At 45.9% G+C, this 15008-nt stretch overlaps 1 long non-coding RNA gene across 1 annotated transcript; it reads right to left on the reverse strand.

Annotated features, from left to right (window-relative positions):
- Positions 1–4784: 4784 nt before the first annotated feature.
- Positions 4785–13055, reverse strand: LOC140711109 (uncharacterized). Its single transcript, XR_012092248.1, has 2 exons — positions 12934–13055; positions 4785–6206 (listed from the first exon to the last, which is right to left on the reverse strand). It is a non-coding gene; the product is annotated as an uncharacterized lncRNA (long non-coding RNA).
- Between the last annotated feature and the right edge of the window lie 1953 nt (positions 13056–15008).

Raw genomic sequence — 15008 nt, forward strand, 5'->3', positions numbered from 1 at the left:
CCACCTGCTGACAGCTGTCACATCCCTGGTAAATTGTTTCTCTTTTATACAACTAGCAAGTATTATTTTTGCAATTGGAAAACACAGTAAAGATTTAAAACAAATGTGTATTACGCTCTGCTAAGGGTGACTGCCAGAATCCGCCACTGTAAACTTACTATTTTCCCTGTATAATTATGAAGTACAGTGACAGAGATATTTTGCAACTACACGCAGAAAATCCTTTTCTGCTTAAACTCATGCCCACCTTTCTTTCTTTCTTTCTTTCTTTCTTTCTTTCTTTCTTTCTTTCTTTTTCTTTCTTTCTTTCTTTCTTTCTTTCTTTCTTTCTTTCTTTCTTTCTTTCTTTCTTTCTTTCTCTCTCTCTCTCTCTCTCTCTCTCTCTCTCTCTCTCTCTCTCTCCCTCCCTCCCTCCCTCCCTCCCTCCCCCCTCTCTCTCTCTCTCTCTCTCTCTCTTTCTTTCTTTCTTTCTTTCTTTTGAGACGCAGTCTGGCTTTGTTGCCCAGGCTGGAGTGCAGTGGCACCATCTTGGCTCACTGCAACCTCTGCCTCCCGGGTTCAAGCGATCCTCCTGCCTCAACCTCCCGAGTAGCTGGGATTACAGGCGCCTGCCACCATGCCTGGCTAAGTTTTGTATTTTTAGTAGAGACAGGGGTTCACCATGTTGGCCAGGCTGGTTTCAAACTCCTGATCTCAAGTGATCCACCTGCCTCAGCCTCCCAAACTGCCGGGATTACAGGCATGAGCCCCCACGCCTGGACAACTCATGCCTACTTTTTAGCATCTACTTGTGACTCTTGCCCACAGAAATGATTACCAAAACCTAATGTTCTAAGGGTGATTTTCTATTCCCATGTTCCTTTTACGTTTATTAATGAGAAAGGAAAATTTCCATTCTTCCTTAAGGAAGAATTGTCTCTTCTCCCTCATTTATCTATTTATTCAGTTAATTACGTAATGACATTAGTATGGCCTCATGGATGCTTATTTTATTCTCCTTTGCCTATAGGGAGTGCTTTCAGGTTGGCTTCTGTGCGCATTTGATATGCTTATTTGTTTGTTTACTTTATAGCATGTCTTTACTTTCTGGCACCAGAAATCCCAGGTTCACCTTGTCTGTTTTCCCTGCCCTAGACCTGGAATCCACCACTCCTACAAAGAGCCTGGTTCCTTTTATTTGAAGAACAGTATTTAGAAACCAAGATCCAGGTGCTAGGTGTACCCATTTTTATTAGGGTCTCCCAGTCTACAGTTCCTTCTCAATGGATAGAGGAACAATAAATACGTATAGTGACTCATGCATGCACACATATCTGTATCTGCATCTATTTCTGTATCTGTTCATCTCCGTGTATATACACAACACAGTATTTTTTCCTTTTGGCAAATGAGTCCACACTGATAGGGCTGATTCGAATCCCAGTGTCAAATGGTTCATTCTATCTTTCCCCTTTCCTTACTTGTAACTTTTCCCAGAGTAAGAAATGACCTAAAACATAGTTACATACTTTCTCAATTCTAGGTGAAACAAAGTCATTTCAGAACTCCTAATCCATATACTTTTTTTTTTTTTTTTTTGAGACAGAGTCTTGCTCTGTCACCCAGGCTAGAGTGCAGTGACGCGATCTCAGCTCACTGCAACCTCCACCTCCCACGTTCAAGCGATTCTCCTGCCTGAGCCTCCGAGTAGCTGACACTACAGATGTATGCCACCACACCCAGCTAATTTTTTTTTGTATTTTTAGTAGAGACAGGGTCTCCTCATGTGGATCAGGCTGGTCTTAAACTCCCAACCTCAAGTGATTCACCCACCTCAGCCTCCCAAAGTGCTGGGATTACAGACGTAAGCCACCACACCTGGCCCCTAACCCATATACTTTTGAGGGGGGATAAATTCCCAACTTAAGTACAGTGTTTGTATATGACTCTTCTTGGTTTCTGTCTTGGAAGATCAGTTGAACCAATGTTTCCCAGCTACTTAGGTCAGTTCCTTTCTTCTCCATCCCCTTGCAGTGTGGTTATGGAAATCATTTGTAACAGTTCTGCTGTCTTCATTCATCTCAGTCTGCATTCTACCTTCCTCCCCCTGCCCCACACGTGCGCCCTCCCATACACATCCTGGTTGAGTTTTACAAATTTATATACAGTCACACTGTGATATACAGCTCAATGAATCTGACAAATGCAGAGTTATGCGTCCACCACTGCAATCCCAACACAAAAGTTTCCTGGATCTTTTGCCCATTTGGAGATTTTTGTTTTAGAGCTTTTTACACATTCTCAATACAGACAGTCTCTGACTCATGACAGGTCAACTTACGATTTTTCAACGTCATGCATTCAATAGAAACCATACTTCAAGTACCCATACGACCATTCTGTTTTTCACTTTTAATATAGTATTCAATAAATTATATGGGACATTCAATACTTCATTATGAAATAGGCTTTGTGTTAGATGATTTTTCCCAACTCTAGACTAATGTAAGTGTTCTGATTTAAGGCAGGCTAGGCTCAGAGGTGTTGTCTGATAGATTAGGTGTATTAAATGCATTTTTGATTTACAATATTTTCAACTTACTATAGGTTTATTGAGACATAACACCATCACAAGTTGAGGAGCATCTTTTCAAGTTCTTTGTTAGAAATGTGATTGGAAAATATTTTTTCTTTTTTTTTTTTTTCTTTTTGAGACAGCGTCGTGCTCTGTTGCCCCAGCTGGAATGTAGTGGCATGATCATAGCTCACTGGAGCCTTGACCTCCTGGGCTCAAGGTATTCTCTCACCTCACCCTTCCTAGTACCTGGGACTACAGGCATGCACCACCGTATGTGGCTAATTGTTTTGTATTTTTTGTACAGAAAGAGTTTTGTCATGTTGCCCAGGCTAGTCTTGAACTCCTGGGCTCAAGCAATCTGCCTCCAAAAGTGCTGGGATTACGGGCATGAGCCACGATGCCTGGCGGGAAAATATTTTCATTCTGTGGCTTGTCTTTGTATTCTCTTCAAAGTATCTTTTCAGGCATGATGGTGCATGCCTATAGTCCCGGCTACTTGAGAGGCTGAAGTGGATCACCTGAGCTTTGGAAGTAGAGGCTGCAGTGAGCCAAGATCTAACCAGGGCACTCCAGCCTGGGCAACGGGAGTGAGACCCTGTCTCAAAAAAAAAAAAAAAAAAAAAAGTATCTTTTGCAGAGCAAGAATTTTTCATTTTAATAAAGTCTATTTTTTCAATCTTTTCTTTTATTGGCCATGTTTTGTCTAACCGAAGGTCACATAGATTTTATATTATATATTCCTCTAACAGTATTAAAGTCTTGCATCTCACATTTTAGTCTATGATTTATTTTGAGTTTTCAAATAAAGTGTGAGATTGAGGTTCATTTGTCTGCACATAGACAGCCAATTGTTCTAGCACCATCTGCTGAAAGGACCACCCTTTCTCCAGTGAATTGCCTTTGCACTTGGGTGTATTTGTGTGGGTTTATTTCTGGACTCTATTCTGTTCCACTGATCTATGTACCCAGTCTTTCATTGACACTGCCCTATCTTCTTTACTGTAGCTTTACAGTAAGTCTGGAAGTCAGGTACAGAGTCCTCCAATTTGTTCTTATTTCAGAATTGTTTTGGCTCCTCTGGTTTCTCCGTATTTCCATAAAAAAAATTACAATCAGCTTGTAAATATCTTTAAAAAAAAAAAAAAAAAAAAAAAGCTTCCTGGGATTGGAATTGGAATTGTGTTGAATCTAGATCAAATTAGAAGATTTAACATCTTCATACTATTCAGTCTTCCAATCAATGAACACAGATCTCTCCATTTATTTAGTTTTTTTTTCTGTTCTGTAATTGTCAGCATGCAGAAACTACACATATTTTGTTAGCTATGTATACCTAAGTACTTTCAGCACTATTATAAATGGTATTGTTTTTATTAACTTTGGATTTCAGTTGTTCATTGCCAGAGGTAGAATTGATTTTTGTATGTTGACTTTCGTATATTTTGACTTTGCTAAACTCATTTATTAGTTCTGGGAGGTTTATTGCAGAGTCTTTGAAATTTTCTATGCAGATGGTCAGAGTTTTATTTCTTCTTTTTGGATCTGTATGCCTTTTCTTTTTATTGACTTATTGCACTGACTACAATGTCTAGTATGATACTGAGTAGAACAGTTGAGAGAAAAATTTTGCCTTATTTCTATCTTAAAGGAAAGCATTAATTTTTCACCATGAAATATGTTAGCTGTGGGTTTTCTGTGGATACTCTTCATCAGATTTGATTCCTAGTTTGTTTAGAGAGTATCATGAAGGGATGTTGCATTTTTTTAAAAGTATTTTTCTGATCATGTGGCTTTTCTCTTTAAATCTGTTAATTATATTGATTTTCAAATGTTGAAATAGCCTTGCATTCCTTGTATAAAACACTCTTGGTTGTGATAAATTATCCCTTATAGAGATTGCTGGATTTGATTTGCTAATGTTTTGTGGAGGATATTTCCATTTGTGTTCATGAAAGATAGTGGTCTGGGTTTCCTTTTCTTATAATGTATCTAGCCTTAGTATTATATAATGCTGGCTTCATAAAATGAGTTGGGAAGTCATTCATGAAAGTGTCTGGGCTTGAGTTTTTTTGGTGGGGGGATGATTTTAACTATAAACTCCATTTTTTGGACATATAGTATATAGGATATCTATAGGTTATCTATTTTTCTTTCTGGAGCGTTAGTAGTTTGTGTCTTTCAAGAAATTGGTCCATTCATCCAAGCTGTGGAATTGAAAGGCAGAGAGTTGCTTGTAAGGTGCCTTTATTACATGAGATTTCTTTTAACTGTCAGGAATTACATAAATATTAAGACATTATTTTTGTCACCTTCATTAGGACTGCCATAAAATCAGGCATAATCACAGAATGAAATACATTTAAAGGATCCTTATTAAACAAATATTATACAGTAACTGATGTAGTTTGGATGTTAGTCCCCTCCGAATCTCATGTTGAAATGTGACCCCCAATGTTGGAGGTGGGGCCTACTGGCAGATGTTTGGGTCACAGGGGTGGACCCTTAATGAAGGGCTTGGTGCGCTCCTAGAGGTAATGAGTGAGTTCTCGCTCTATTAGTTCATGTGAGAGCTGGTTGTTTAAAAAAGCCTGGGACCTCTCTTACTCCCTTGCTCACCTTGTGACACACCTGCTCCCGTTTCACCATCTGCCATGAGTAAAAGCTTCCTGAGGCCTCACCAGAAGCAGATGCCAGCACCATGCTCTTTGTACAGCCTGCAGAACTGTGAGCCAAGATAAACCTCTTTTCTTTATAAGTTACCCAGCCTCAGGTCTTCCTTTATAGCAATGCAAAACAAACACAGTCACCATACCCCTTCCTCCATGGACAAACAGGAAGCAGTCGTGGGAAGTCTGTCGGGCTTGCTCTCGCCTCCCAGCAGAAGCATCAGGACGGAATGAGCAGACAAAGCCAAACCGCCTCACGGCAACGGGGCTCTATGCTGGGGGCCCAGAGCTCTGGGCTCTTCTGTCAGCCAGTCCTTTCCTTCCTTCTGGCCCTCAGCATCCCCATGTGTAAAATGGAGGGTTGGCAGCTGAGATCTGTGAGTGTAGACTGATTCCTGCCATCTGCCCTCCATCAGGGAAGAGCTGAAGATGGCACCTAATGTCCAGAGAGTACCTGTGATGAGCAAACCTCACTGTGGGCCAGGCTGCTACTCAGCTTCCTTTAGCCTAAAGGCAAGCATCTCTGAGAGACAACCACTCACAACCCAGACGACTGGGAAAACCACTCACTCTTCTCAAACAAATATGCCTGCTCTGTTCTGTGTTCAGGCCAGGATGCAAAGGAGGTAGTGCTCAAGATAGGAGCTTTGGAGTCAGAGACACCTGGCTCAGGGCCTGCCTTCTCCACAGTCACTTCTTCAAGATGAGAATAATTTCCCAGATACCTACTGTGTGCCAGGTGCTGTCTTGGGCAGGGGATAGGATGTGTAAACAACATTCATTCTTTACCTCATGTAGCCATGATCTGGGAGAAGAGACATTCATTAAACAAGTGCTCCCAATTTATAGATGGGTTAAGAGTTTCAGCCAGGCATGGTGGCTCACAACTGTAATCCCAGCACTTTGGGAGGCCGAGGCGGGCGGATCACTTGAGGTCTCGAGTTTGAGACCAGCCTGGCCAACATGGTGAAATCCTGTTTCTACTAAAAATACAAAAAAAAAAAAAAAAAAAAAAAAAGATTAGTTGGGCGTGGTAGCAGGCACCTGTGATCCCAGCTACTCAGGAGGCTGAGGCAGGAGAATTGCTTGAACCTGGGAGGCGGAGGTTGCAGTGAACCAAGACCACACCACTGCACTCCAGCCTGGGCAACAGAGTGAGATTTCACGTAAATAAAGAGTTCCTACCTCCTAGAGCTGGGTAGAGAGAGATGACACATAGAGATCACCTGCTGCTTGATGCGCACTTAGCACGGGGGTGCTGTCCAGAGACTCAGTACAGAGAGGGTGGGTGGGGAGAATAGACCCTGGCAGAAGCCAGTACATGGAGGAAGCAGTCCCAGCTCTGTTGGCTTCACCAATGAAGTCGACATGGTCAGGCTCCCGGCAAAGCCCAGCACCCGTGGTAGACCTGTAGGGCAGCAGGTCATCCCCACAGTCACTGAAACATTGTTTCTGCACCAGACACTCAATGGGTCTGCATAGCAGTGACCCCAAGAATGGGACATTCATGGGAACAGAGATCCTGTTCCAAGGAGCCTCAGCCAGGATGGCAGCTGGCCCCCATGAGCAGAAATGAAATGTGCTCCCACCCCTAGGGAAACTCAGGTGTGGAGGCCGTGGGCCAGGCAAGATCCGGGAACCACACTGGGCTTGGGAAGCTTGGTGTTTTCTAAGAAGACTCAATGTCCTTTATTTCCTCTCCTTGCAGCCTTTTGATATTTGATTAAGTTAGGATACTAGGAAGGTGGCAGAGCAAAGCGTATGACCTTTGGAGGGCCTTAAAAGGCCAGGTACTAGATCCCTGTGTAATCCCCAGGAAGCTACTGCACCTCTCTGAGCCTCAGTTGTTCATGTATTAAATGATGTTATTAACGTCCACCACAGGGCTACCGGGAGGATGCAATAAAAGTGTATTTAACGTGTTGAGTACAGTGCCTGATTCATAATAACTGGTTAATAAATGGCAACTGCTATCATTATGATTAACTTCAAATGCCAGTCAATCTCAGTTGTCCTTAAAGGAACAAAGGAGGTTTTGTGGTCCATTCTTTGGTGGGGTTTGAAGCTGGGGGGCAGGTGCAAAGGAATAAGAGAGATCCCTTTGGATAAACTCTCAAAGGGGTGTTAGCCCCCACTGGGGGGGTGGGAAGGTGCCAAGTTCCGTGGGGCCTCCCCAGGGCAAATGCTGGGAACCTGCCTGACCCCCCAAGTGTTTCTCCACTTAGGGCAGTACCATCCTGACACCCCCCAACCCCAGACTCAAACCAGGCCCTCAGGAGCTAAGTGGGCTGAGCAGCTGGAAGCAAAGCGAAAGGCACATTTTCTCTCAAGGGAAGCTCTGCACAGCAGCAAGGAGCCCTATTTACAAATAAAGCCCTTTTCTTGGCTCCACTGCCCACGTAGCCAAGCCCCTTTCTTCCATTTCAATATGCCTAATTCCACTGAAAGTGCATTGGCAATAAACAGAATTAATCAGTCCTGGATGCCCAAGTGAGTGTAGGCAGGTGTTAGCATATCCAAGGGGCCTTGGAGGGGAAAGTACAATGAACGGCAGGAACATGAAATGCTTTACTGCGGAGGGGATTGAAGGTAGAAAGGACTTTACTGAAGGCAGGCATTTTATGAGCAAATAAAGCCTTTGATTGCCTGCAACTGAGAAGCAAACGAAAGTGAGTGGAAACTTCTACGGAATATTTTTTCTTTGCCTTGTTTCCGAATGGAAATCGCTTTATTGTTGCTGTTTCTAAGATTATAAAGGAATACTTGCTCCATTCAGACGTCGCCTAAGGACATAAAGAAAAAAGTGGAAATCATCCCTTATCTTACCACCTGAGATAACCACTGTTGACACTGTGGTGTGTGTCCGGCATAGATGTTTTTCTATGCATATTTTTGCATTCATATAGAATACAGATGAAATCCTGTTAGCTATGTGGTTTTGCAGCCCGTGTTTCCCATTTAATAACAGCCCACAGACATCCTTCCACATTAATAACTGCAGATCTTGATCATCGCCTTTTCACAGCTGCACAGTCTTGGGTGAATTACATCTCCTGTGCGATCGGGCTATTTCCTCAGCAGCATCGCCAGACATCTTCTCCCCACTTGGCTTTCCACGTTCAGCCACACGGGCCTTCGTCTGCACACTGGAACACTTCTTTCCACTTTGGGGACTTGGCATTTGCTGTTCTTTCTGCCTGGAATTCTCACTTCCTCTTTCACATAATTAGTTTTGTTCTCTTTTAAATTTCAACTGAAATGCTTCCTCCTCCAGGAAGCCTTCCCAGATATCCAAAGACCAGGGTTGGTCTTCCTGGGCATACACTCAATTGGTTCCACGTGCTTTGCCATCTTGGTATTATCACAATTGTAACTAAATATACAGTTCTGTAATTTGTTTTTATTTTTCTTACTAGAATATAAGCTGAGGAGGTCAGAGACTGTGTCCGTCTTGCTCAGCTCAGAAGCTGCAAACTACAGTGTTAGTTTATAGGACTCACAAGGATATATACTCACAGACAAAACAGGAAGAAGAAAAGCAAGAGACAACCACAGACACTAGCCTATACGGAATGCCCACATCCTTCCACACAAAAGAGGGATCTATCAGCTGGTTACTGGTTTTGGCATCTCTTTGTGAACATGAAAACTATAGGTGAAACAGAGAGGAGTACATTCCTGGTGTCTGGGCACCCTCTTTGTGCTGGCTGCTAGGAAGCTCAGAGCCAAGTCTGTGTCCTGCCTGTAGCTGGGTCTGCAGCCCCACAGAGCAGGGTGTTCTGGAATATCACTCATCGAGGCTTCATCTCTTTCCCTGTCCCCCATTTTCCTTCTCCCCAATATCCTCTATTCATTCAAAATGTTTGCTCTATGTAAAAAGAACTCTCTGCAACTTTTCAGGCCAGGCAAATGTACAGATCCAGGGAAGTCCTCAGAGATCACCTCGCCCAAGTGTCCAAGCAGGGAGATGGAGGCCCAGGGAGGGGAAGGACACGCCCACCTTCACACAGCTGGTCAGTGGAGGCCCCAGGGCTTCTGTCCTTCCCTGCACAAGGCAACCCCAGGCTCTGTCAGGTCTTGGTTTAAATAACAGCTCTGATAACAGAAAGAATTTGATCTTGGGCAACTCAGTTTAAGTCTATAAGTCTTGGTTTCTTCAGCTGTAAACCGAGGACTGAGAGGCACTATACCACAGTAGTTAAGAACGTGGACTTGGAGTTTGCTGGCGTGAGTTAAAATCTCAGCTCTAGCACTTAGCTGGGTGGCCTTGGACAAGTTGCTTAACATTGCTCCTAAATCTATTATTTATAAATTGGCAAGAAGAACATTCTTTTTTAAAATATATCATTGCAAAAATTATGTGATAATGAATAAGAAGTTTTCAGCGCAGTATGTGACACAGCAACTCCTCAATGAAAGGGTAACATGATAATAAAAGACGCCACCCACCAGGAATCAGAGAGAGAGGGCAAGATGCTCAGTGCTCTCAGGCCAAGACCTAACATGTCGTCTCTCTGGAATGCTCCCTCTCTCCCTTTCTCTTAACGTGGTTTTAATCAGAGGGTACTCACCGCTAACAAGGTAATGTAAACTGTTCATACATTTATGTCACCAAGGACACTATGGCACCACACAACATCCTCTCAAAGACGGACCAGAGGAAAACTGTTCTGAGGCCTCAGAAGGAAGAATAACTAGGTGACCTGCTTCACTCTCTGTGTTGGCTGCCAGGAAGCTCAGAGCCAAGTCTGCATCCTGCCTGTAGCTGGGTCTGAAGCCCCATGCAGCAGGCGTTCTGGGGAATCACTCATCCCGCTTCATCTCTTTTCCTCTGGCCCCATTTTCCTTCTCCCCAGTCTCCTCCACTTCTTCAAAAGCTTTACTCTGTGTTTAGAAACTGCCTCTAATCTGTAAGTGTTTGGGGAAAATAAATGGCAGTTAAACTTCATAAAGACTAAAAGCAGCGTGGTATGCTGGATTAGACTGGATCCTGGAACAGAAAAAAGACATGAGTGGAGAAACTGTGAATAACACCTGTAGTTTGTTTAACAATATTATACGGATGTTAGTTTCCCGGTCTTGACAAATATACCACGGCTATACATGATGTAAACATTAGAGGAAGCTGGGTGAAGGATAAACAGGAACTCTCGGCAACTTTTCACTACGTCTAAAATTATTCCAACATAAATTTATTAAACAAAAATTCCATACAGAATATTATCAGATTATTTCCCCCTGGAGTCCCAACAAAGCATCACTCCTACCTGCTAAAAGCAAAGCAAGCACCTAGATCCAACACGTCTCACAATCAACTAGACCCGGCCGACACTGTGGAACATCTCCTACCTATCTGGCTGGCACAGGTCTAGAATCAGACTCCTCATTCCTGGATGGGAATCCTGGCTTTCCCTCTCATAGGCTGTGCAACTCTCCGAGTCTCACCTACTGAGCCTGTAAAATGGTGCTCACCAAAGGGTAAATGTTTGAGGGGATGGATACCCCATTCTCCACGATGTGATTATTACACACTCACGCCTGTGTCTAAACATCTTATGTACCCCACAAATGTACACACCTACTATGTACCCGCAAAAATAAAAAATAAAATGGTGCTCACAACAGAACCTACTTTCACGGGAGTATCATGAGGTTAAACAAGTTAACGACGTAAGGCACTTGGAAGAGCACCTGGGAAAGAAGACACATACTCCATGTAAATTACCATGTCTATAACAGTGATGATAATGATGTTTGTCTGAGTCAATCCGGGCTGCTATAACAAAGTACCATAGACCGGGTGGCTTACAAGCAACAGGAATTTACATCTCACAGTTTTGGAGGTTGGAGTCCAAGATCAAGACGCCAGCAGGTTTAGTGTCTGGTGAGGGCCCACTTCCTGGTTCACAGACTGCCTTCTTGCTGTATCCTTACATGGCGGAAGGGGCGAAGCAGCTCTTGGAGCCTCTTTTATAAGGGCACTAATCCCATTCATGGGGCTCCGCCCTCATGATCTAATCACCTCCCAAAGGCCCCACCTCCTAATACTATCAGCTTGTGGGTAAGGATTTCAATGCATGAATTTTGGAGGAACACAATCTATGGCAATGTTTACTATAATAATTAATAAGCATTCCTCATTTGAGCTTGCAATAACCCTGAGAAAGGAATATTACCTATTATTATTATGTAGTAAAGGGAAGCAAGGTTAAACAAGTTAATGATGTAAAGCACTTGGAAGAGTAACTGGGAAAGGGGAGACAAGGTAGATGTTAATGATTATGTCCACAATGATGATGATGATGATGATGTCTGTCTGTCCCTTTGGGCTGCTATAACAAAGTACCATAGACTGGGCAGTTTATAAACAACAGAAATTTATGTCTCGCAGTTTTGGAGGCTGGGAAGTCACAGATCAAGATGCCAGTAGGTTCAGTGTCTGGTGAGGGCTTACTTAGTATTATACAGGAAAGGGAAGCCCAGACAGGTGGAGGGACTCTCCAGGGTCACACAGCTACGTAAGCAAAAGCAGCAAAACTGGGACTTGAACCCAGTCTTCCCTACTGCAAACCCAGAGCTCTTCCCACAATGCCTGTTTCCTAAGAGAACCTGACGGACATATCGTCTCTGTAGTCTAGCCTGTCTGCCATGACATGACTTGGTGGCCACATATGACCTTTTCTTCTTGTCTGTGTGGAAAATGAAATCTCCTGATACCAGGGCACGCAAGGAAGGCCCTTTGTTACAAAGACACAACCTCATCATGTGCTTCGTTCCCCTGGCTTTGCACACAGACTAGGTATCCATCTAGTCAGTCACCAACAGTCAGACACGCGTGGTCCTTCGGCCAGCCACTCCCATCCTTCCCCTTCACCCATCCCTCTCTCTCACAATCCCCATGGCCTGGCTCAAAGGCCACCTGTGCCATGGTCACCACTCCACATCGCCGCTGCTGTGGCATCCCTGGCATCAGGATTTAGCCCGAACACATGGTACTCTTTAATTTGGTGATTAGTGTCCTGGGTCCAGCGTTCTGAGCAGAGTCTTGTCTCTCTGAGCGGGTTCCCAGGCTGCCCTGCAGGGTGCTAAGTGAGGGCTTTGAAATTCAGACGGCCTAAGTTCAAAGTCTGCTCTGCAACCCACCAGTTGTGTGGCCTTGGACAGGTCAGTTTAACCTCTGTATGTCTCAGTTTCCCCAACTGGAAAATGTGGGTAGTAATACCCTACCCCTAAGGGTAGGGTGAGGAGTCAACTAGATGGCATGTGTAAAGTGGATCACAAACACTGGGCACACAGTTAGCCCTCTTTAAAATGTGGTTAGTAATATCATTTCGATAACTGCTGGTTGTCTGGATTGAATGCCAGGCCTGAAGCTGCCCAGGGCACCCCCAACCCAGCCCATCACTTTCTCTCCTCTTCCCTCTCCACATGTCCTAACAAACCCTGAAGTCAGGGCCATCACAGGCCATCAGCAGTGTTTGCAAAACAGCAGCACAACAAGTTCGGGCTGGCCTGCTGCCCACACCGCCTAGGCGGCCACCCTGCTGCTGCTGTGAGCTGTGAATTTAGAGGTACAGCAGCCAGGGAGGGCTCCCCAGCTGGGACCAGTCCTCAAGGTGGGGTGCTGATTGCTCTGCTGGAGATCTATTTAAAATCAGCAGCCAACAGCTCCATGCACAGAGCTTTCCCTCCCTCGGGGCCTCCCCTCACCTTGAGCCCGCTGCCTTCTGCTTCAGAGCCTGGGTCCACGCCAGTGATGTAAATGCCAAGGCCGTACTCGGCTCCCCCACGGATCGTGAGGCCCAGGGACCGGCCGTCCCCCAGCACCAGGTTCACCTGTCAGAGGGAGAGGAGAACATTAGAGGGACTGGGGGACTCATACCTTCAGGCTGCAGAGCCCCTTCTCGTACTCTGAAGAGCACATCTTATCCGGCTGGCAAGGAGGCCCAGGCCAAGGCCTGGAAGATACCCTAGAACATTCCAGTTCCTGCCCCAGCTCTGCCTCTGACTTGATGGGTGACCTTGAGGAAGCCCCTCACCCCCTCTTGGTCACAGTTCCAAGTGCAGTGGGGGGAAGGTGCTGAGATAGGTGGCCTCCGGGATCCCCTCAGGGCCAACACCCGAGACTACTTAGACATTTCTCTCATGTTCTTCACGCCACAGTGGCCATGTTCACCTGAGGCTTTAGTCAGGGGGTGACTGTTTGCGCCCCGGGGTCTCAATGAGGCTCCATCTTCCCTCCTCAGGATCAAGGTTCAGGCCAGGCTCAGGGCAGCCACCACCCTGCTTCCCCAGAGGTCTCCTGTCACCCCAGGGGTCTTTTCTCACCCCAGGGATCTCCTGCCACCTCAAGGGTCTCCTGTCACCCCAGGGGTCTCCTGTCACCTCAGGGGTCTCCTGTCTCCCCAGGGGTCTCCTGCCTCCTCAGGGGTCTCCTGCCTCCCCAGGGGTCTCTTGTTGCCCCAGGGGTCTTCTGCCTCCCCAGGGGTCTCCTGTCACCTCAGGAGTCTCCCACCTCCCCAGGGGTCTCCCATCACCTCAGGGGTCTCCTGCCACCCCAGGAGTCTCCCATCACCTCAGGGGTCTCCTGCCTCCCCAGGGGTCTACCATCACCTCAGGGGTCTCCTGTCACCTCAGGGGTCTCCTATTTCTCCTGAAGTCTCCTGCCTCCCCAGGGGTCTCCTATCACCTAGGGGGTCTATTTCTCCTGACGTCTGCTGTCTCCCCGGGGGTCTTCTGCTCGGCCATCCATCCTGAGGGACCATGATGGTCCCTGGCTCTACATACACAGGGTGCATGCACTAAGGGCGCAGTCCCAGTGCTGGGGCTTGGAGATGAGACAGACACAGTCCTGCTCGTGAGGGGCCCGCAGTCTAGTGGTACAGTCGACAGGCCTTCACGGTACAATGTGAGCAGCGCGTGACAAAGCTGCTCAAGGATCACGTGGGTACAGAGAAGGGGCAATGGTCCTGACTGGCATGGGGGGTGCTTCCTGGAGAAAGTGGCGTCTCTGATAAGATGGGAGGGTGAGTGAGTCAGCCAGTGGGGGAAGGGGAAATGGAACATTCCAGGGACATGGGACAGCTCATGTCAGTGCTCAGGAGAGCAAGCTCCATCTGGGAGGATGTGAGTCGCAGTGGCCAGAGCAGGTGCTGGAGGACAGGGTGGGGCTCGCGAGCACAGGCAGGGGTGGCTGCGGGCAGATTCTAGAACGGTTCCTAATCCATGAGGGAAGCTGCAGGAACGTGCAGGTTAAGTGTGTCTCGGGTGTGAAAGGGGGATTCATGGAAAAGAAGGCAGGAGACCAGAATAGCTGAAACCTAGCCCAGAGACAAGACACACAGTGACAGGTAAGTGATCCAAAGAGAGGACAATGTGACTGCCCACGGGACAGGGAGCAGTGGGGGACCTTCAGGCACCAGGGAAGAGCACATTTCATTAGGGAAAGCCATCCAAACCAGATTTCTATTTTGGAAGTTATTCATCTAAGAGTTATCAAGTGTTCTGTGCCCTTTAAATGTGTTATCTCATTGAATTTTTCAACCACCTTGAGAAGAGGTGGTGAAGAAGATACTCAAGTCCCAACTTCCCAGGGGAGGGCACAGATGTGTGACCTTGAGCAAGTTACTTAACCTCTCTGTGCCTCAGCCTCCTCACCTGAAAATGAGGATGACAATAATTTATCCGCCTGTCTTATAAGGTTACCATGAAGAGGATCAAATTAAGAGACAAGTGAGAGCATGTGGCTACTCTCTGACCCCTAGTAGATGCTCAATAAGTATTAG

Source organism: Chlorocebus sabaeus, unplaced genomic scaffold, assembly GCF_047675955.1.
Source record: "Chlorocebus sabaeus isolate Y175 unplaced genomic scaffold, mChlSab1.0.hap1 unalloc_scaffold_1538, whole genome shotgun sequence".
Classification (NCBI taxonomy): Eukaryota; Metazoa; Chordata; class Mammalia; order Primates; family Cercopithecidae; genus Chlorocebus; species Chlorocebus sabaeus.